Below are 22,134 nucleotides of genomic sequence, written 5' to 3'. Positions count from 1 at the left end.
GAAGGCCCCTTTATGGGTAGAAATTATTTTTTAAATTTTACTTAAATCAACAAATGGAATAAAAATATATTCCAGATTATTTAAAAATAAAAAACACCCTGCAATAAGATAATCAAATTAGTTTCAAAGGAAAAATAGCTAATCTTGGATCTCTTGAATAGATTATCTACTACCTTTAAAAACGACACAAAAAGGGGCACCGGCAGTGGCTCAGCTGGTTGAGCGTCTGACTTTGGCTCAGGCCATGATCTCACCGTCGATGAGTTTGAGCCCCCGGTCAAGCTCTGTGCCGACAGCTGGGAGCCAGGAGCCTGCTTCAGATTCTCTGTGCTGACAGCTGGAGCCTGCTTCAGATTCTGTGTCTCCCTCTCTCTCTGCCCCTCCCCTGCTCACACTCTGTCTCTCTCTCTCTCTCAAAAATAAACATTAAAAAAAAAAATCACACACAAAAAAACACATATGCCTTCCGTTTTTCTTTAAAATACAAGCTAAAAAATTAAGATAGCTAAAATAAGGGGAGACGAGTGGATCAAGAAGATAATTAACTTTTAAGAGCTGTATTAATGAACTACTATCAATGTTTCCAGCAAAGGCCAACTCTAAAACTTTTCAGTTCAACTTGGTAGCCCTATACTAATGCAAACTAATAAGATATGGAACCGACTAGCTCATTTGAATACTCTAGATTCAATTAATTTCATTTTTTTATTCTCCTAACCATTTATTTGAGATTGTCTAATTAAAGTCAAGGGGTCCTCAAAACAATGTTCCAGGTTAGTAGAAGGCAAAAAAGCAGGGCTTTCTAAGAGCTGCTAGTCATGAAAGCTTGTTCCCCACCAGCCCCTTCCATTCTATAAGCATAAGAATCAGGAGTGAAGAATGATCACCCAGGGTGGATAGCAAGAACTCTAAAGCCTCATTCTGAGCTCTCTGGGTTAGACACAGCATAAGTTCTCAAAAATCTCTTCTTCCAGATATAAAGGATGTTTTCCATTCTCAATGAGAGGACTGTGAGAATTACGGGTCTAGAAAACATTTTGAGATGTTTAAATTAAAAAAAAAAATCTTAAAAAGGGAAAAATTCTATTGCTAATGACTACCTCATGATGTGGTAATAAATAGGATACACACACACACACACACACACACACACACACACACACACACAGTGTGTCTGGGTTCCAGACGGAATATTCAAAGAGTGGGAACCTGCTCTCCAGCCTGGTCACCAGCTGACAGACGCCAGTTGGAAATTAAAGAATGGAAAAAGCCATTGTGGCGGTAGCCTGCATGCTGCAACGGCAGATTCTGATTGGCGTCACTTCTGTGAAAAGGAACAGATCCTGACAAAGAAAAATGCAGGCTCTTGTTCTACTTGCAATGGTCACATCAGCCCAAGTGGCAGTATGATGTACAAGAAGACAGTGAAACACTGAAGGCAAATATCCCTGGCCACGGAAAGGCCCATTCTAGCTAAGCTGAGGCAGAATTTCTAGTGGACGGGCAGCAGTTCATATGGAGCTCTGCTGGCTGTAAAAGGCTTATTGATCCTGCTGAAGCTTTCTGCAGGTTATTAAATCTAACTCAAGAGATCCAGACAAGACTTATTACAATCCACTCACAGGTGAATGCAACAGAAGACTGCACCTTCACACCAGGGGCAAGTTCTTTGTCTCTTCATTGCCTAGAAAAGAAAACCCCCTTCTCATTCTCAAGTGATGCCTGGAACATCACAGGAGATCCTTCAAAGGAGATTCCTCAAGAGCATTTCCTTCACATGACACGACAGAATCATCCATGGGCTTTTCTTGTATTACACTAATATTTGGGGACATAGAGAGGCTGCGAGGGGTTTAGCAGAAACGGGATATTTTCCCTTGGAAGTATATCCTTGTAATGCCAGCTGGGAAGGGTCTGAACACTAAGTCAAGAGTGAGTTGAACCTCAATTTTTTTCTTTATTGGCAGGAAAAGTTTCCCAGACCTGTAAACCCTTGAGCTCTTGTTCATTCCAGTCCCAGGATTCTAATCCTTCTCAGCTGAGAGCAGTGACCTAATAGGAAGTCTAACTACATTACTCAATTCTTTGTGTGAGTTTTAGACAAAAAATATACATAAGTAAGGGAGATGTGTATGACTACAAGGGAAGCTTGTACTGGTAAAACATGTTTCAAGTATTTTACAGGTATGAATGATAATAAGTAATAGTATATAACATTGCTGATCCCTCTATCTGACCTTACTTAGGTATGTTCTAACATTAGTATCTCCAGCTTTTCTTTCAAACCTCTTCATGCCTCAGATGTGGACTACAGAATCCAGCACGTGTATTAGTGGGCTAGAGATTGGGTTGGGGGGAGCACACACAGATGGATTAAGCATTGTCTCTGCACATGAGGAACCAAATGTCCACAGGAGGAGACAGATACATAAAACGAATGCCCATATAAGATGATAAGTGCTTTAATACAGGAGCTATGGAAATCCAAAGAGAAAATTATAGCATCCGAGTCTGGGTTTTGAACACAAGGCAAGAGAATGGGCCCAGAGTCTTATTTCTAATTTTTAATTCCAAATCCCTGCAGAGGTCAAAATGCACAGCTTGTATCTAATAACTCTTCTAACTCCTCCTAGAATCACAAGATAAACCCGATACAAGAGGGGCTGGTGTCTGCAGATCACAGCTGGGAACAGCTCCGAATTCTGTTTGGTTTACAAGTCCTATGGGGGGTCGTGGAATGTTAGCAGTTTACACATGGCTGATGGGGAGAGGCTATACAAGAGCCGTCAGGAGCTCAGCTCTGACAGACCAGGCATGGCCATTAGGAAAGTCCATGAAAATAAATGTCTGGAAGGAAGATATTTGTTGTTCCAAGGAATAAAAGAAGACTACCATCAGGTCATTTCCCTCTAACCATATATTAATTCCAGCTTTGATAATAGCAAAGAAACAAGGAAAAATGGTTTATTTCAAGGAAACTTAAAGTATCAATCAATGGCTTGAAATTTTCAGGGAAGTTTTCTTTCTGATTTGCTACAAGGCTTAAATATTTATTCTAGACTTAGGCACTTACAGGCCACGGTAGTTCTCAGCAGTGCTGAGAAAGTATCTAGCAGAGAACTGGGAGTCACGGATAATTGTTTAAAGTGTGAACCTATAGCCATGTAAGTCAAGTATAGATTTTCTTACATCATCAGACAAGCTACTGATGGGGAATGCCAGCCTCCAAGTCCTTGTTAAGGGAAACTGCTTCTTTAACCCAGCCCCTGATGAGAGCCACAGCTGGCCATCTTGAGTACCACAGTATTTCAACCACCCATCAGAGCTGGTTGAATCGGCATCAGCATCTGACCAAAAAATGATCTGGTTCGTAGTCCGGAATGAAAAAAAAAAAAAAAAAAAAAAAGAGCTCCAATCAGATTAATCTACTTTCAGGAATTTAAACTAATAAATTAATTAAGCTAATAAATATTAAGAGAATGAGGCAGTTAAGAGTGAAGCTAAAGCTGAAAGGATACATGAAAAGAGAGGCCTCATGGGGCAGCTTTGGCGTCATGGGCACTCACAGCAAAGCCGCGTGATGACAGGATGACTCTCAGAGAGCAGCAGAGTCCTCAAGAGAGAGACACTGATTGGCTCATGGGATGGAGCAGCCAAAGCTGGTGGTCCTTAACGGAGTTTCTATTCCAGGGTCCATGTATTCTCATACTAAACTTCTGTTCTCTTCATGCATTTTTCACAAATTTCTGTTTCTTTTTAAAAAAAAAAATTAATGTTTATTTTTGAGAGAGAGAGAGAGAGAGAGAGAGAGCATGTGCGCGGGTCAGGGAGGGGCAGAGAGAGAGGGAGACACAGAATCTGAAGTAGGTTAGGTTCTGAGCTGTCAGCAAAGAGCCCGACACGGGGCTCAAACTCACGAACTGCGGGATCATAACCCGAGCCAAAGTAGGAAGCTTAACCGACTGAGCTACCCAGGTGCCCCTTACAAATTTCTGTTTCCTGAAACCAAAAGAACTCAAGTACAATCTTCATTTTATAAAGGAAGAAACTAAGACTTAGCGTAATTATATAATCAGTTTAGTGGTAGGGCTAAGATTGATTCCTGTATGTGGCTCAAGGCAGAAAATAGCATGAACAGATAAAATAGTTTGACTAATGTATCTTGCAGATTTATGACTAAATGCTTTTTCTTCTATTTGGGGTTCCTTTGATGACATTACATTGTTTATGTGGTGGTTTTTTTTTTTTAAGATGAGAATGTATTTTTTTTTAACATTTATTCGTTTCTGAAAGGCAGAGAGAGAGCGTGAACGGGGGAGGGGCAGAGAGAGAGGGAGACACAGAAACAGAAGCAGGCTCCAGGCTCTGAGCTATCAGCACAGAGCCCGACGTGGGGCTCGAACTCACAGACCGCGAGATCATGACCTGAGCCGAAGTCGGCCACTTAACCGACTGAGCCACCCAGGCGCCCCTGTAGTTTTTTAAAGCTTACATTTAAATTTAATTTAGATTTCCTTTACTGTGGTATGATTATTGATAATACAATATTATTTGAGCATTAAAATTCTGGATTTTTTCAGTGATAATTTGGGAGAAAATCAAGTATATTGGTAGAAAGAGTAATGTAAAGTGCTCTCAATAAATCTATATTTGAGTTTTGGATATTTCTTCATACTTTACTGCTTTTAGATAGTATCATATAGATCACACAATTATGTTCATATTTTAATTATTTTAATTTTCCTTCATTATAAGAAGATGTCTCTACACCTCATGCCATGCACACATTTTTATTATTGCACTATTTATACACTCTTCCAGAATACTGCCATGTTATTTACCATGCGAATATTTGTCCATTATATAACTAGTGAAATAGTGAAAAATAAAATGATAATAAAAAACCAACCCAGGCCGTTGATTCTCTAGTTGCACATATATATTCTGAGTATTGTTCAGACATTAAAAATTTACCAGCAATACATTACACTACTCAAAGCCATGTGCTGTATTTGTTACAAGAGCACAAGGACCCATAACTAATGTGCATTCTACAGCCTAATACAGCATTGGCTAAATGACAATGGAAGAATTTGCTAAAATTGTTAGGGAAAAGGGAATTCACCAGGACCCCAAACTCCACTTTCTATTATACTAGCCTCATCTTCTAACTTAAAGACCTTACAGAATTAGGGAGAGGCAGAGATCCCCTGAAGTATTTATCCATACCTAGTGAAACAAAGGGGTAAATAATTTACTTCTAAATTAGACCTACAATGCTGAACTGTTCCAGTGGGGTTGAGAACTTACACATAATAAGCTCTTAACATATATTCACTGATAGGCAATCAGCCAATGATTACCTCCAACTTAAGTTGTGATCTTTTACATTACCTTCAAGGGAAGGGCGAATATGTATTACGAGTGCTTTCTCTTGGAGTCTTTTTGGATACACAGTATGATGAGGTTTGAGTCAAATAATACTAGAAAAGGAAAGACTGAGGTGATTAACCTGGCCCACTCATAAGGCAGATGGGAAATCAAACTCCAGAGAGATGAAACAACTTTTCCAGAGTCACAAAGGATGTCATGTCAAAGCCACGGCAAGTCTCCAGAATCCCTTTCTCTTAGGCCAGGCTTTACTATTCCTCTAGTTATTCTCATAATATCTCATTGGTTTATTTATTTTTTATTTTTTCCATTCTAAAATAGGCAAGACCAGAGACCAGAGGAGGAAGTAACATTTGTACTAGCATTTGGTATCTCATCTACTGCCTTTCTCAGCTGCATGTAGGAAAGATGCTTTTCCCCCACAGAATCTCCACAGGAATCAGTGGCAAACTTAACAATCTCGAAAACTCAATGTTCTCCTTGCCTTTAACAATTTTATATATTTAAGGTGAAACACTGATTTAAGTGAGGTTCTAACTAAAATGGGTAAGAGTGGCATTTAAATATGGGCTTTCAAGCTATAAAGGAAGACTAGCCCTATCAGATATGAAAACACACCAAAAGTCTCTAGGATGAAACAGTGCGGTAGCAGCAACTGTACAGACAAAGTGAACAGAACAGAATACAAAGTACATAAGGAAATTTAAAATATGATGATCATAGCATCTCAAGGCGCTGAAGCAGTGATGGACTTTTCAATAAATGTTGATGGGGAAAACTGAAGAGCTTTTGGAAAAAGATAAAATAGGTTCCATGCTTCAGACCATACACAAGAATAAACTCAAAAGGGATCCTAGATAAAAATGTAAAAACTGAAATCATAGGATTGTTCCACTGTTCACTTGGTTAAGCTTGGAACTACATTTCCCAGAGCCCTCTTCCCCATAGGGTTTCAAGTTCGAGTAGGGCCACAAAAGAAACTTGTGAAAAGTTCGGGAGGCAGAACTGAAGCAGCAGCCCCTATTCTCAGAGAGGCGTCATGGTCTAGTATGGTGGCGAGCAGATGGAGAACCGCCTGGTATGTTCCAGAATGTATCTTTCTCCACTGCTCCCCATCCAGGTTTTCATTCTCACTGCTGACCAATAGCAGGCCCAGCACTCCTCCCCCACCCTCAGATGCCAGGCAGTACTTACACCAAGGCAACAGCTTCCCCACAGACCCCTCCATGAACTTCCCCTGCACAATCCCACCTCAGCAGCTGAACATGCTCAGCTTCCGAGATTCCTTTCCAAGTTCCAACGTGTCTGCTGTGCCAGTGTTTTAGGAGGAAAGATTAGTGACTTTTCCACTGATCCGCCAAGCCCTCCTATCTGGACTTTCATTTCCTTAGCTACTCCCACATTTGTGTAAGGTCTAACTCCTTTATTAAACCCTTTATACCCTAACACTCAGAGTGGATTTGTTTGCACGGCTCTTGCAACTATTGGTCTTGGAAATGGAGTTCTAAGGTAACAGAATGACAGAGAATCTAGAATTGCTTCTCTCTCTCTCTCTCTCTCTTTTTTTTTTTTTTTTTTTTTTTGAGAGAGAGAGAGAAAGCATGAGCAAGGAAGGGACAGAGAGAGAGAGGGAGACAGAGAATCCCAAGCACGCTCCATGCAGCCAACATGCAGACTTGGGGCTCAAACTCAAACTAAGATCATGACCTGAGCCGAAATCAAGAGTCAGACGCTTAACCGACTGAGCCACCCAGGCGCCCCTGGTTCTTTTTTCTGACTTAACTTAAAGGGGTTAGCAACCCTGTAGCCAGTGTTAAATGGGATACTGACAATGCATAGCATGTAGTGGGGAAATGGATTATAAAAGTATTACCTGTAGTCACCAGGGCAAGAAGCTGCTGGCAAGGCAGCATTAGTGGAAATAGAGTATAAAGACTGAGGGTTTGATTGATTGCTTTTAAGCATGGTTGGAGAACCTGAAGACAGAAAATTATGAGCTCAGCACTTTAAATTCCCAGCCCAAGGTCAGATTAGGAAACCAGAAAGCTTCTATGAGTATCCTGAAAGAAGCTCTTATTTTCAGAAGCCAGGTTTAAGATTTTTGTAAAGTAATGTTGGCATTAGTAGGTAGAAATGGGGCCACTGAAAAAAAAGGATAAAGATATATGGGCATATTCTAATGAAACTGAGGACGTCAAACCCCAAGGGTTAGTCTTCTCTTGCCTGATAACCTATAATGAATAGCCTCCCCTGAAGCAGTTGGCTTGAAGAAGATGCTAATCTTCCTTGAGCCCTGACCCTACCCCTATCACCTCCCATTGCCTCTAGACTAGGGTTTCTCCATCCTGGCACTCCTGACATTTTGGGATGAATAACTGTCATATGGGAATGTCCTATGCGCTGTGGGATGCTGAGCAGCATCCCTGGCTTCTATCCACTAGATTCCAGTAGCACCCCACCCATAGGTGTGACCAATAAAAACACCTCCAAATATCCCCTTGGGGGGCAAAATTGCCTCCACTTGAGAACAAGTGTTCTAGGCCAATAACTAGTCTCAGTACTGGCAGCTGCAGGGGTGACATGTGAGGAGGAACCAAACACCAGCAGAATTAAAAGATTTTGCAGTTCATACCACCAGAAACCGGAGGACCGTATTTGAGAACTGATCTTAATGGTGCCACAGTGAAAGGAGTATAATGAAGGACAAATTGATTCGTGGAAATTCAGTGAGCCCAAGCAACTGGCAGCGGGCTCAACAATTTGGATATCTGACTAAAATCTGGTACTTCCATCTCCTCCTGTTCCTTTTCCCCCACTTTTATCCCAGCTTCTTCTGGATCAATGAGCAATTTTTAGGACTTCGTTTTCTCTCTTCTATTGGCTTACTAGTTCTCTCTCTTATTCTCTGTCCCATCCCTACCCCCATTGACACCCCCCCCCCACCTCTCTCTCTCTCTCTTTCTCTCAGTGGATGTTCTCACAGCCTCTTCAACTGGGATTCTAGGATAGAATGAAGCCCTAATGCCCTAAGGTAGGCACTGTATGTAATGCTTTAACTCTTCTTCTCTGCATTGTAGAATGGTACTAATTACATTCCACCCTTAGGAGAATTGAGACAACAGTCACTCAAATAATTTTCTGGGTTTTGCAGTTGCAGTAAGGAACTCCCTGGAAAAAGGTTGCTAGGGTTTCCAGTATACATCTTGAACTTATTACAGTCTACCTTTAAATAATATTACACTGCTTCCTATAGAAGGTAAGAACTTTACGACAGCCTCTTGTCCTTTGAGCTAGTATTGTAATACATACTTCAGCATGTATATGCCCCACAACACATTACTATTATTTCTGCTTTACACAGTAAATTATCTTTAAATAAATGGAAAATACAAGGGAACATGTCAGTTACATTTATCCACATATTTGCATTTTAAGCTCTTTCCTTTGTGTGGACCCGAGTTTCTCTTTGGTATCATTTTCCTTTCACCTGAAAAGCTTCTTTTAATAGTCACCTAGTGCAAGTCTGCTGGCAACAATTTTTTTTCAGCTTTCGTTTGTCTGAAAAGGTCTTTACTTCATCTTCACTTCTCAAGTATATATTGCCACATATAGAAGTCTAGGGTGACTGTTTGTTTCTTTTAGCATTTCAAAGATGCCATTCTACTGTTTTCCCGCTTGTATTGCTTCTGAGGAGAAGTCAGCATTTTATCTTCGTTCCCCAGTATGTAATACCTTTTTTTCTCTGGTTGCTCTTCAGACATTCTCCTTATCTTGTATTTTCAACAGTTTGATTGTAGCATGCCTCAATGTGGGTCTACTTTATGTTTATCCTGCATAGATGGTGTCTACTGAGCTTCTTGGTTATGTAATTTTCATATTATTAGGAAATTCCTGGGTCATTATTTCTTCAGTATTTGTATGCCTTATTTGGGGAATTCAATTAATTACACATGTGAGAGAAAACTTAAAATTTCCAATGGACCACTGAGGCTCTATTAATTTTCCTTGGCCATCTTCCCTTTTCTTCAATTTGGATGGATTCTACTGTTCCACCTTGAGGGTCTTTGATTTTCTTCAAGCTGTGTCTAATCTGTTAGTAAGCCCACCTGGTAATCTTTCATCTTCAATGTTGTGTTTTCCCAATCTAGAAGTTTCCTTTGGTTCTTTTTGATAGCTTCCACCTCTCTCTTCATTATAGCAAGTGTTTTCTTTTAAATGCTTGAACATATTATTTTTTTATTTTTTATTTTTAAAGCATAGTTGACATACTAGTTTCAGGTGTGTAACATAGAGAATTGACAATAACATTAGGAAATGCTCACCATGATAAGTGAAGTTACCCTCTGTCATCAAACAAAGTCATGACAATATTATCGACTATATTCCCTACACTATACTTTTCATCACCATAACTTGTGTATTTTGTTACTGCGAGTTTGTATGTATCTTGTAACCCCCTTGACTTACTCTGCCCATTTCCTCCATCCCCTTCCCCTGTAGTAATCACCAATTTGAAATCCTTGAACATATTTATAATACCTGTTTTAAAGTACCTACCTGTTAATTCCAACATGTGTATCACTTATTTGCAGAACAATTCATTTCAAGACTTCCTTTGAAGTTTGTTAGGATGGGCCCAGCATAGCCTTTACCAGGGATATTTAGTCCTACTCCTGGCGTTTTTCAAGTCTCTCCTCAATGCTGTGGGCATTTAACCAGGTCTTTCCAGTCTGTCCCCATGGTAGTTCTAGTTGTTGATCAATACAGCTCCCAAGTAGTTGTTTTGTCTGGCTTCACGGAAACCAACCTTATGCAAACACAGCTTTGCACATCCAAAGTGCACATCCAAGACCCAGAAGATCTACATGTCCTCTTGATTCCCAGAAGTCTTTCTTTTTTCACCCCTCCCTGTTGCTGTTCCACAAATTCCAAATACTTCAGGTTCCTCAAACTATGATCTATTTTTCCTCTACTCAGTGAGACCACTGTGTACTGTTTGGGTTCCATTCCCTGCACCATGACCTATTAAGTGCCTCTAGGTAGAACCAGGGTAATTTAAGACTCAATTATCTTATTTCCTCTCTCTCAGGGATCAGAGTCCTGTACTATTTGTTTAATGCTTGAAAACAGTTTTTTTTTTCATGGGTATTGGGCAATGTTCTAGTTGTTTACAGTGCAAGGACTAATTTATTCCTCGTTATTTCATTATGATCAAATCAGAATTTTCATTCTTTTTCTTTCCTTTTTGTCCCCCCACTTCCCTTCTATCTAACAGAGTCTGTTCAATAGAACTTTCTACAATGAGAGAAATATTCTATAATCTTCTCTGTTCAACATGGTAGCCAACAGCCACATGTGGCCATTGAGAAGTTAAAAGTGGTTAGTAACTTCTGGTTTTAGCTTAAAAATGTAGAACACTGGAAAGAGCATCACTCCATCCCAAAACTGGACAAAATATAAATCACTGTGTTTTCATGAACTGATCGGACAATGGAGGTCACAGGGCAGACAACTAACCTGAAATCTAGAGAAAGACAAGCAACTTTAGAAACAGGACCTAAGCATTTGCTACCTGAGACATAAGCTGTCAAACACCATAAAGTCAATAAGAAGATTAAACTAAAACTTTTTAATCAACTGCTAAAGGCTTAGTGTGGTCTGGCATAATAATGTAAAGCTCCCTAGAGAATATCAACACAGAGGGGTTATCACCCTCTTGCACCCTCCTTCTCCTCCAGAAACTACCAGGTTCTCACAGGAGAGATCAAGAAAAAAGGAATGGAGATAACAGGCATATTCTCATGATGCTGTAGAAGACTTTAAGCCCCCAAGGGTTAGCTTTCCCTTGTCTGAGAGCCCATAGTTGCCTTTCCTGAAGTAATTGCCTTGAAGGAGAGGCGAATCTTCCTGAGACCTACCCTGACCCCCATGCCCCCACCACATCTCACTGCTTATAAATCAGGGTTGCTCATCATTGGCACTATTGATATTGGGAGATACATAATTATTATGGGGGCGTCCTGTGTATTGTAGGATATTTATTTTTAGCAACATCCCTGAACTCTATTCATTATATGACAGAAATAAATGAATTTAACTGTATTTCAAATGAATAATATAATTATATAAAAGAATGCGAACCCAAGGAACTTGCGAATCAAACTTTTGAACTTTTGATTATGCACCCTCAGACAATGACAAAAACAGCCCTAAACAAATACTGAATCCAATTAGGGAGTTTGTTTTTCACAGTAGTGTGAACTGGTACTTCTGCAACAAATTTTTGTACTCAAAAGGACTGAGAAAATGCATTGAGGATAACAGAAGTCTGGTTTTTCACTACGGAAGAAAGGCGTTACAAATACAGAAAGAAGGAAGCCTAGAATGAATACTTGTTATGGTTTAGACTGGAAGTGGAGGTATCTGCAGGGAGTAATGATTTTTAACACATGATTTTTTAAACAGTTAAATGTAGAAATAGCTATAGATGTATATGTGTATGTATATATACACATGTATGTGCATGCGTAACATATGTATCTGTATATACATCTGCATATACACAAAGATATATAGAAAGAAAAGAGAAAGATATTATGTATACACCTATTTTTCCCCACCTTAGTTTACAGAGAGGAATGCTGATAACACATTAGCAATGAGCACATCTATAGTTAAAATCTTGATTTCTAAATCCATTTTCTCCTCTAAAAGGAACCCAGGATAGTTGGAGAAATGGTGGGTTCTGATACTTGGGCAGGGAATGTAGCTTATGAGCCTGGAATATTCTGTTACACCAGAAAGTAAAGAAATGCTCAAAAAAATAATAGAAAATGTCAAAGGACATATGAATCAGCTTAAAAGGGTTCCCAAGTCTGGGACAACTTGAGAATCAAATCAAATTAAACAAAAATAGAAACAGACTTTTAATCCATTTACCGAAATAAAAAATAAATTAAGAATCCATGAGACCATGCCAATATAAATGAATAAACAAAGGGTAGAAAAGGGAAAGCTCTGTTTTCTCTGGTAAATGTCAACTAACAAAAGTAGAAGGGATAAACAGGAAATATATGTAGTCTACTCTCAAAATGTATCCCCACAAGTTACTTAAAAATTGCAAATAAAAAAGTGACTTCAAAGTAAAGAAACCTGGCAGACCCCCACCTGAAATAAGTGATCAAAATTCACCTGCCCAGGAATGAGGCATTCCAAAACCCTGTGGCTCCTGAGAGGATGCATTGAGACAAGTCAGCATCACTTCTGTAGGATTCCTGTCCCCAGAATGCATAACTGGAATCTAATCATCAGTACACATCAGACAAACCCAAACTGAGGGAAATTCTACAAAAGAAAGAGTCTGTACTCTTCCAAAGTGTCAAGGTCATGAAAGACAAAGAAAGACTGAGAAATTATTCAGATAAAAGGAGGATTAAGAAGAAATGAAAACTAAATGCAATGAATAATCCTGGATCTAGACCAGGAAGAAAACAGCCAGACTGAATGTTATTGGGACAATTGACAACATTTAAGTATGAGCTGTGGAGTTAATAATAGTATTGAATCAATGTAAATTTCCTGAATTTGGTTAACTGTGCTATATATATATATATATATATATATATATACACACACACACACACACACACACACACACACACACACACACATATATTCCTTATTCCCAGTAATACAAATCAAAGAATTTAAGGGTAAAAGGTAAATGTTGATAATATGCTCTCAAAAGTTTCAAGATAAAAAAATATACAGAGATCTATTTTTAATTTTTTGAGGAACCTCCACAGGGTTGATGGAGGGTGAGAGGGAGGGGAAAATGGGTGATGGGCATTGAGGAGGGCACCTATTGGGATGAGCACTGGGTGTTGTATGGAAACCAATTTGACAATAAATTTCATAATAAAAAAAAATATATATATATACAGAGAGAACACAATATAGTCAAAATAATGATTGAACCTGGGTAAAGAGCACACAAGAGTTCTTATACTACTCTCTCTTTTTTTTTAAGAGTTTTTTTTTTTAATTTCCAGAATAATTAACATGCAGTGTTATTATTAATTTCAGGTACAAAATATAGTGATTCAACAATTCTATACATTACTCACTGCTCGTCATGGTAAGTGTACTCTTTGTACTACTCTTACAACTTTTTTGTAAGTTTGGGATTATTTAGAAAGAACAAGTCACCACAAAATGTGCCTCCTCTCTTCTCATGATTCCAATACAGGACTTAAAGTAATTCAGTTATAACGATGTAAGAAAGTGATCATGAAAGCAGAGAAAGGTAAATAAAACAATCAAAGGATTGGGATGTATCACATGGTTATATACTAAAAAGACCATACTCTTTTGGAAGTTAAAAAACAAAACAAACAACAAAAAAACCACTAAGCGAGGATATGAATGAAGCATTTATAATCACAAACAGGATGGCTGAACACTAGAAGTACCAGAAGCTTAAAAGGAGTACTTTGAAGAAAGGAAGGATTCATTAATAAAATGGCACAGCAGGGGCGCCTGGGTGGCTCAGTCAGTTAACCATCAGACATTGGCTCAGGTCATGATCTCACAGTTTGTGAGTTTGAGCCCCATCTCGGGCTTTCTGCTGTCAGCACTGAGCCCGTTTCAGATCCTCTCTCTTCCTCTCTCTCTGCCCCTCCCCAGCTCATGCTCTGTCTCTCTGTCTCTCTCTCTCTCTCAAAATAAATAAACATTAATTTTTTTAAATTTAACCCAATAAATAAACAAACAAACAGATAAATAAATAAAATGGCACAGCAGAAACTATTTTTAGGGATCTTCCTACCAAGACGCAGATTATCCCCGGTTAACCTGTTCCCTCCATAGGACACACTGCCCAGTGCCACAGCATACCCATCACTTATGACTGCTGTCTACTCTCCAGTATTCCCTGGCACCTTTAACTAATGGAGCAGTACACTTACCAGAACTCTGCTATGACTGCTCCCAAACAAGTTCATGTCACATTTATTTGTTACAGTAATTATATAAGGTAAACTCATGAACTATGAGCTCAAAAACAAAGCTCTTATTTCTTGGAAAACAACACTAAATTCTTTAGAAAGATAATGAATTCAAGGTGAATTCAATATAGGTCAAATAATTATCAAAAATTTTTTAAATAATAAAAATCTAGAGAGGTTCTGCACCCAGATTTCTTTGCAAATGATATACTCAACTCTTCCTTCTCTTTGAAGAAACTGAAATTGTAAGTGGATACGGTTTATGTAAGAGCAAGTCTACCGAAATCTAAGGACTAAATTAAAAGAAAAGGCCTTGGGTTGTTGGGTCAGTGTTTCTTCTAGTTTGTGTTAGTTGAAATAATATGCCTTGATATGTACATATCCTTGTTATGATTTCTATTCTAAATGACTTTTCCTATTAACCAATTACTGGTGTTTACTGGTTTAGATAAGTTTCAACTTTACTTAAGGTCTAAGACCAATGACCTGTAAAGACAGAGGTAATAATAACAGATTCATTTCAGATGGCATGTTAAAATTGAACTGACATCAAGTTGGGCCACCATGCCCTGAGACAGTGCTTCTCAAGCTGTGCTTCCTACACTGGCCCTGATCTGCAAACTACTTGTTACTGGTGTGCAATAAGATATGTACAGAAATTGAGAGTAAGTATAGAAACATTTTTATCGAATCGACATAGTCATTTATCTATTTAACCTAATTTAAAAATTCTGGCTTATATATCTATCTTTTAAAAAATTTATTTCATCTTTGTTTTGATTTTGCTTTTGTTGTATTTTACAAATGTGTCAATTTGTGATGGATTGTTTTTTGTTTTCTGTTTTTTCAAGATTTTATCTTCAGTAATCTCTATACCCAACACGGGGCTCAAGCCCACAACCTCGAGATCAAGAGTCTCACACCACTGACTGAGCCAGCCAGGCACCCTGCAATGGGTTGTTAATTTAAGACTGATTCTGGGGGCGCCTGGGTGGCTCAGTCAGTTAAGCATCCCTCTTCAGCTGAGGTCATGATCTCGTTACCTGTGAGTTCGAGCCCTGTGTTGGGCTCTGTGCTAACGGCTCAGAGTCTGGAGCCTGCTTCAGATTCTGTCTCCCTCTCTGTGTGCCCCTCCCTGGCTCACGCTCTATCTCTCTCTCTCAAAAATAAACAAACATTAAAAAAATTAAAAATAAAAAGACTGATCCTTGGCCACAGAATGTGAAAAGCCTTGCCCTAGTACAGTGTAAGCTTTGATGCTCCTATCATGACTACAGACTATAGACAACTACAGAGATAGGCAAAGTAAGATCTGAGCTGGCAGGGAAATTCTTGGAGTTTTAGGCTTGAATTACAGGGAATAGGGAACAGATATCTTCTGTACACCCAGCTCACTGCTTTAGTGACCTCACAAGCTATGTGGAGGGGGATGGGAACCAGGCCAAGTGAGAGTATCCTCTGGTATAGAGAAGACAAGCAGGCTAAGATAAAAGTGAACAGGAGGGGGGATAGGGGGAGATCAGACAAGGAAAGCGGAGTAAACATAGAATAGCTTTTTCCCCAATTCCCTTGAACCTAGACAGTTCATCAATTCATTCAACAAATATTTATTGAGCTCCTATCATGTGACATGCACTGTTACAGGCACAACACAGAGAAATCTCTGCCTTTGAGGAGATTATATACATTTTTTTCTTTCTTTCTTTTTTTTTTTTTTTTGAGAGAGAGAGAGAGAGAGAAAGTGAGAGTGTGTGGGGGAGGGGCAGAGGGAGAGAGAGAATCTTAAGTAGGCTCCACACTGGGTGTGGATCTCATGACCCTGAGATCATGACCTGAGCTGAAATCAAGAGGTAGATGCTTAATTGACTATACCACCCAGGTGCCCCTCTGGAGTTCATATTCTGAAGGTAAGAAAGAGACAGTAAGAAAAATCAATTACTATACATATTTATTTTTCAGACCTAAGATGTCATTGAGTGTTAGATGCATTAGAATGTCAGAGATGTCAAAGCATGAAATATATATATGCCAAGAAGCAAACAACATGGCAATTAAGTTAGACGGTACTAAGTTCAGAGGAGAAAATAAAGCAGGGAGGGAGGCCAGGCAGGGTTGGGGCAGGTTTGAATAAAGGCCTGGAGGAGGAGAGCGAGCAAGCGAGCGAGCGGGCTAAGCAGAGAGCTGGGAGAAAACACAGCAAAAGCACAAAGTCTAAACGGAGATGAGCCACTGCTTTACCGTGCAGAATGCTTTCACAGGATGATGTGGATCCGCTCTGAGAAATCTCTTCCTACCACATTTACACTTCGCCTTTATCTCCTTTCAACTCTAGGAGAAATATTTCACTGAGAAATAATTTACCTCAGTTTTTTAAATCAAAAGGCAGGCCAAGAAGGCTTTAACTATGGAGAGGAAAAAGACTCACATAAACACACCGCTACACCTAAGTCAGAGAACAGATACATGGTATCAAATGCCTTAACTGATCACAAGATTATTCTCTTGCTAGCAGGGTATAAAGAAGGGAAATAAAAATCTGAAAAAAGCTTCTAAAGAGAAACCTGAAGCTCTACATTTTCTTTTCCCCAAGTACTAAATGCATGCTCTAGAATTCTCAGCACCTCTGCTTCCAGGGCTCTTGATACATTCATTATTCAATGTTTTTAATTCACGACAAATTACATCCAAATTTCCTCACTCATGTTCATTTATGGGACATTTTTATCTTGTCATCTTTTTTCATGTACCGTGCAAGCAAGAAGAGAACATCCAGCACAACATACCCTTCAGAAACAAGCTAATGGCACAATTTGGTGTCAATTTCACAGCTCAGTGAAGTGAAAGTGATCTAGCTGGCCATCCACACACACCTAGGAGGAGGTCTACTGAGAGTGCCCAGCCTTGATGTTCCCTGTGTCATGCCTACAAGCAAGATAAGTTCAAGTGGAGACATTATGTATTAAGAGCGAGAGCAGTTATCATTCAGATGCCCTTACAGCTTGCTAGAACAGAATGCAGAAAGAGAAAGCAGGCCAGGCCTTCATTTTTATATTGTGGAAAGTTGTTTTTCAGAAGTCATGCTTACATTCACAAATGGCAGGGAACAGTAGCTTCCCTTTGGGGTTATGATAACATTTAGAAGCAGAAATTTCTTTTAACAGATACATGAAAACTGAGTATTTTAACAGTTTTCCATGCTTCATGATGGGGAAAAAAAATCATAGACTTACAACTATTTTTAATATAAAACCAAAATGCAGTAGGAAAATTACATACCTCCTAGTATTAGCAATTACCGTAATACCAATACTATCATTTGTTAGCACACAATAATGATACCATTTCACCCTTAGGCCATTTCTGTAAAGTAAAGGGGTATATATTAATGATTTCCCTATTTTACAGGGAAAGGAACTGAATCTGAGGTGACATAGTTAATAAATGATATAGTCAGAACTTAAACCGTGTTTTTCAGTGGGGGATTAGACTAGATAGTTTCTGGGGCCCTTTTCTGATGTTTAACATTCTGTGATTCTTAGAGGAACTAATTTTGTCACTTTGCATACAATACCCTGCATTACTACTTACTTGTTTCATGTGTCAGTATTTTAAATCCCCCATAGACCCTAGCAGACTTGTATGTGGTAATGATCTCAGTGACCAAGTATGTGGCAACTTCGTATGTATAAATTAACTCACTGAATCCTCACACCAAAGACATAGAACTATCCCCATTTTCTTTCTTTAAATTTTTTTTTCAAGTTTACTTATTTTGAGAGAAAGAGAGAGGGAGCATAAGTGGGAAGGAGTGGAGAGGAAGAGGGAGACAGAGAATCCCAAGCAGGCTCCGTGCTATGAGAGCAGAGTCCGATGCTGGGCTCAAACTCACGAACCATGAGATCATGATCTGAACTGAAATTGAGTTGGATGCTTAACCAACTGAGCCACCCAAGTGACCCTATCCCCATTTTCAAACAAGAAGCTAAGGCTCAAAAGGGCCAAGCTGCATGCCAATCATAGTCTAGTAAGTGGTGAGTTCAGCTTTCCCCCCAGGTCCCAGACTTGAAAGCTCCTCTCTCTCCTGTTTCGCTATATGGCCTCCTGGGGGAATAGTAAGGAGAGGGAAGGCCAAGTATGGCAAACCAGTAAAAACAGTAAGATAGAATAAAAGGCGAGGGTGTGCTATACTTCCATCTTAAAAGTTTTTAAACCATTGTGTACACATCCCAGCACCTGGTTAGGAAAATGCATTTCTTGAGGGTAAACAGCACGCAAGCACACGCTGAAGCCATAAGAAACTACCAGAGCCCAGGCTCACAACAAGATCTGTCCGACTCTGGACAGCCGTGCCAAATAAAACAGAACAATGATTAAGATCGAGATATGAGGCACTCCTCCTAAGATACAACTTTTCTGCTAACTGTAAACAACAGAAGATGTGGCTGCTGGGTGCCTCCGAGGCCCATGAGAGACAACACTCAATAAAGAGTGTCTCCAGTGACAACCTTTACGAAGGAAAACAGATTGTACGGTTTGTATAACTGGGCTCTTCAATCAAGGAAAATTGAAAGAGTCACACTGCTGGCCAGTTCTTTAGTAGGAACTTTCTCATGATGTGGGTGTGCGAGGCACTGGGATAAGGGATATAATGAGAATCATATGTGACGGTGTCTGAGTGAGGCTCAGAGTTGCTTACAAGGCAGTTCACCTCAGTTCAAGAATCACCAGTGACTGCCTGTGCGTTATTCGAGGCACTGGGCTGGGCACCTAAGGGTGCATGGGGAAACGCATGTAGGCCAGCCTTCAGGAGACAGAGACAGGAACACTGCTTCAATATCAGTAGGGTAAGAGAGGGGCCTGCCTATGACAGATGACATCTCACCATTCTCCCAGCACGCAGAGGAGGAGGATGCAAAACTCAGGCTGAGGGAAGAGAAATAGGGAAGGCTGATCTAAGTCTTACAAAATGAGAATACTTTACCTTCACTAAAAGGAGAAAGGCCTTGTCAACAAGAGGCAGAAATAAGCAGAGGTCAAGGGAAGGCCAAAAATGGTCTGATATATGTGGCTGGCTAATAGCAATTCAGCCTTCTAGAGGTAACAAAAGGGATGGGGCCACAGAGAAGGCAGAACCTGGTCTTGAATGATGTTGACTATCATGAGTCATTGAAAGGTTTCAGCAAGGTAGATACATGGCCAGATTTGCATTTTAAATACATTTCCCTCCAGAAGCACCTAACAAAATGCATGTTCTTTGCAAATGAGTTTGGATATTCTTAAGAAATAATATCCTTGTATAATAAACATTCTAAAAGAACTAAGTCACACTGTTTGCTGCTTCCTTGTAACAGGGCCTGAGCGCCAGTCAGTATCAGTAAGTGGCCTATGATAAATGACCCATTCAACTCTGTAGTAAGGCTAGGGACAGAGAGGGGTCTGAAGTGTCCCTAATGGAAACAGCATGTGTTCTTGTATTTGTATTCACTGAACACACCACATGTGGTGCCCACACATGGCTGAAAACTCCAGGAAACCTTAGAGCCCCCATCTATCTCCCTGACAGTTCTCACTGTAGCCAGCTTAGAAACCAGGGGCCAGGCTGGGGGTTGAATTTACTTTAATCTCGACTTCTTTCTTGGGGTCTCATTCGCCATGGAAAAAATGAGAGTTGATTCCAGAGGTGCTCTTTAATTAAGGAGGACATTAGGATTGAAAACAAAGCACAATTCTCAACACTGCCAACTATGAAAATATTGTGAAGGTAGCCAATATATACCCTACCATATACACTACCCAAATAAATAGGTAGGGTGTTTTTTTTTATTTCCAGCTCAATAATCAGTAAAGAAGAAAGACTTGGAATATGATCCCATTTTCTGGTTGTAGCTCTGTCCTTCGTAATATACACCCGCTGAAGCCACACTAGAGTGAGCTCTCCATTCATGTTTACTTAGGGAGAGAGAAAGGATCCTACCCAAAGTGCCTTGTAAACCTATATGGCTTCTGATCCATAAGGTTAAGAATAAAGATCCACACTCTCATCTCACATCATAGTTCTCCTAATTCATTAGCCTAGCTTCTCCACTTTTCCACATGGTAAGAACAAACGAGAAACTTAAAGCCCTATGGTGTATTTAACACAGGGAGGAAATGCAGAACCATGAAAGTTGTTTCCTTTTATACCAACCTTACCAAACATAAATACTACTCATGTTCATTAATAATAGGTAGGACTCGCAGGAATAATATTAATTCCTTAATGCCCCCAATTCTTCCATTTGTATTGTATAACTTAATTCTTTATAGAGCCTAATAATCTATTCCCAGAAGAAAACCACAAGAAGACAAACGAAGTACCATAACTGGGGAAGTGAGAATAACATAAAGGTTTGACCTCACAGCTCTTGAAATGAGACAAACCCAGGTTTCAGACCCCAACTCCACCGCTTGGGAGCTTTAACCCTGAGCCTGTTCATCTGTAAAATGAGGACAAGAACAGTATCTGCTCCACTGGGTGGCTGTGAGGATTAACTAAGTGCGTGCATAGAAAGTTTTTGCTTCAGTATCTGGCACATCGAAAACGTTCAATATATATAAGCTCTAATTATCTTTACCATCATTACTTCTCAAAGGGTAGCGAGGTGACTCTCCATCTCCGCAGATCTTAGGAGTAGGTAGAACAAAATCCCCCACAGGTAATTTTTTTTAAAAAATACATCTTTAAAATTAATTTTGAATTATGCAAGTAGTACATGAAGACATTCTCCTTTGCCAGAGATAATTTAAGTGAAATCCTACTTGGGAGTCAGAGGGCTGAATGAGATAATGTCTTATAATCTCTTGGAGCTCTAAGAACTGATGAATTTCCCAAGGACAAGGGCAAAAGGGCAGCACCTCCGCCAGGACTTGTAATGCAACTGGGATTCAGCCAAGCTTCACTTCCCCCGCGGCAGCCTTGTATGCCCTCCATGGCCGCCTTGAGCTCTCACTGAGACGGGCAGGCCCTTAATGGTAAACACATTGTCCAACAAAATGAGAGGATGGATGTGTTTCCAGCTCAGGAAACTTAATAAAAATTCTTTATCTATTTTATTGAAAACTCAGTTCTGAGACATTACCTCAGAGGTCAGGCCTGAAGACCAGCCACTCACTCGCTATTTCATGTTGAGACCAATTCACTGTTCCTCAGAGCAGCATCTTTGAGATTTCGCTCCTCTCGTAGTGATTAAAATGAGGACTCTCAGCCACTTAAATATAACATTTCAATTAACATTCAACTGAGAAGTTAATTCTACACATCAGAGAGGTGTTGGATGTAAGTAACTGGCAAATCATGGTCCTGGAAGACAGTTGTGAGATTCATAAACCATTTTCAATATTTCAAAGGCCTCTAGGAAACTGTAAACGGTGCAGTGTAACTAAAATGTCACATTTCTCTACTGTGTCTGGAATTACATCAGCATAGTACAGTCATGATGATATTCATACTGATCGTTTCAGTGTGATGTTTTCTTTTTTAATGTCCTTAGAGGACATAAACAGAGAAGACCATACAGGCATTCTTTGGTTTATTTATTTATTCACTTATCATATTTCAAAATTCAGAACTTCACTACACTCTTCAGATTTCAAGTTTAGTTTTCTGATTATTCTCTTTATAGCATCACTTTTAAAGAAAGGCTACTTTAATTTTAACTTAAAACTCACTTAAATGCTTTAAACTACAGGGGCACCTGGG

General features: G+C 39.5%; 1 protein-coding gene across 5 annotated transcripts in view; it reads right to left on the bottom strand.

Annotated features, from left to right (window-relative positions):
* Nucleotides 1-22,134, bottom strand: part of TTC28 (tetratricopeptide repeat domain 28) — a 625,904-nt gene that overhangs the window by 230,422 nt on the left and 373,348 nt on the right. Inside the window, exon 1 of one of the 5 annotated variants that reach the window (XM_053206749.1) lies at nucleotides 9,949-12,981. The exons of the other annotated variants lie outside the window; for them this stretch is intronic. The gene's annotated coding sequence lies outside the window, so the exon portion shown is untranslated. Of the gene's footprint in view, nucleotides 1-9,948; nucleotides 12,982-22,134 lie in introns of those variants that run through there. 5 annotated transcript variants of the gene reach the window in all.

This window comes from Acinonyx jubatus, chromosome D3 (assembly GCF_027475565.1).
Source record: "Acinonyx jubatus isolate Ajub_Pintada_27869175 chromosome D3, VMU_Ajub_asm_v1.0, whole genome shotgun sequence".
NCBI classification, from domain to species: Eukaryota; Metazoa; Chordata; class Mammalia; order Carnivora; family Felidae; genus Acinonyx; species Acinonyx jubatus.
The sequence above is the reverse complement of the archived record's forward strand: the minus strand, read 5'-3'. Positions and strand labels throughout refer to the sequence as shown.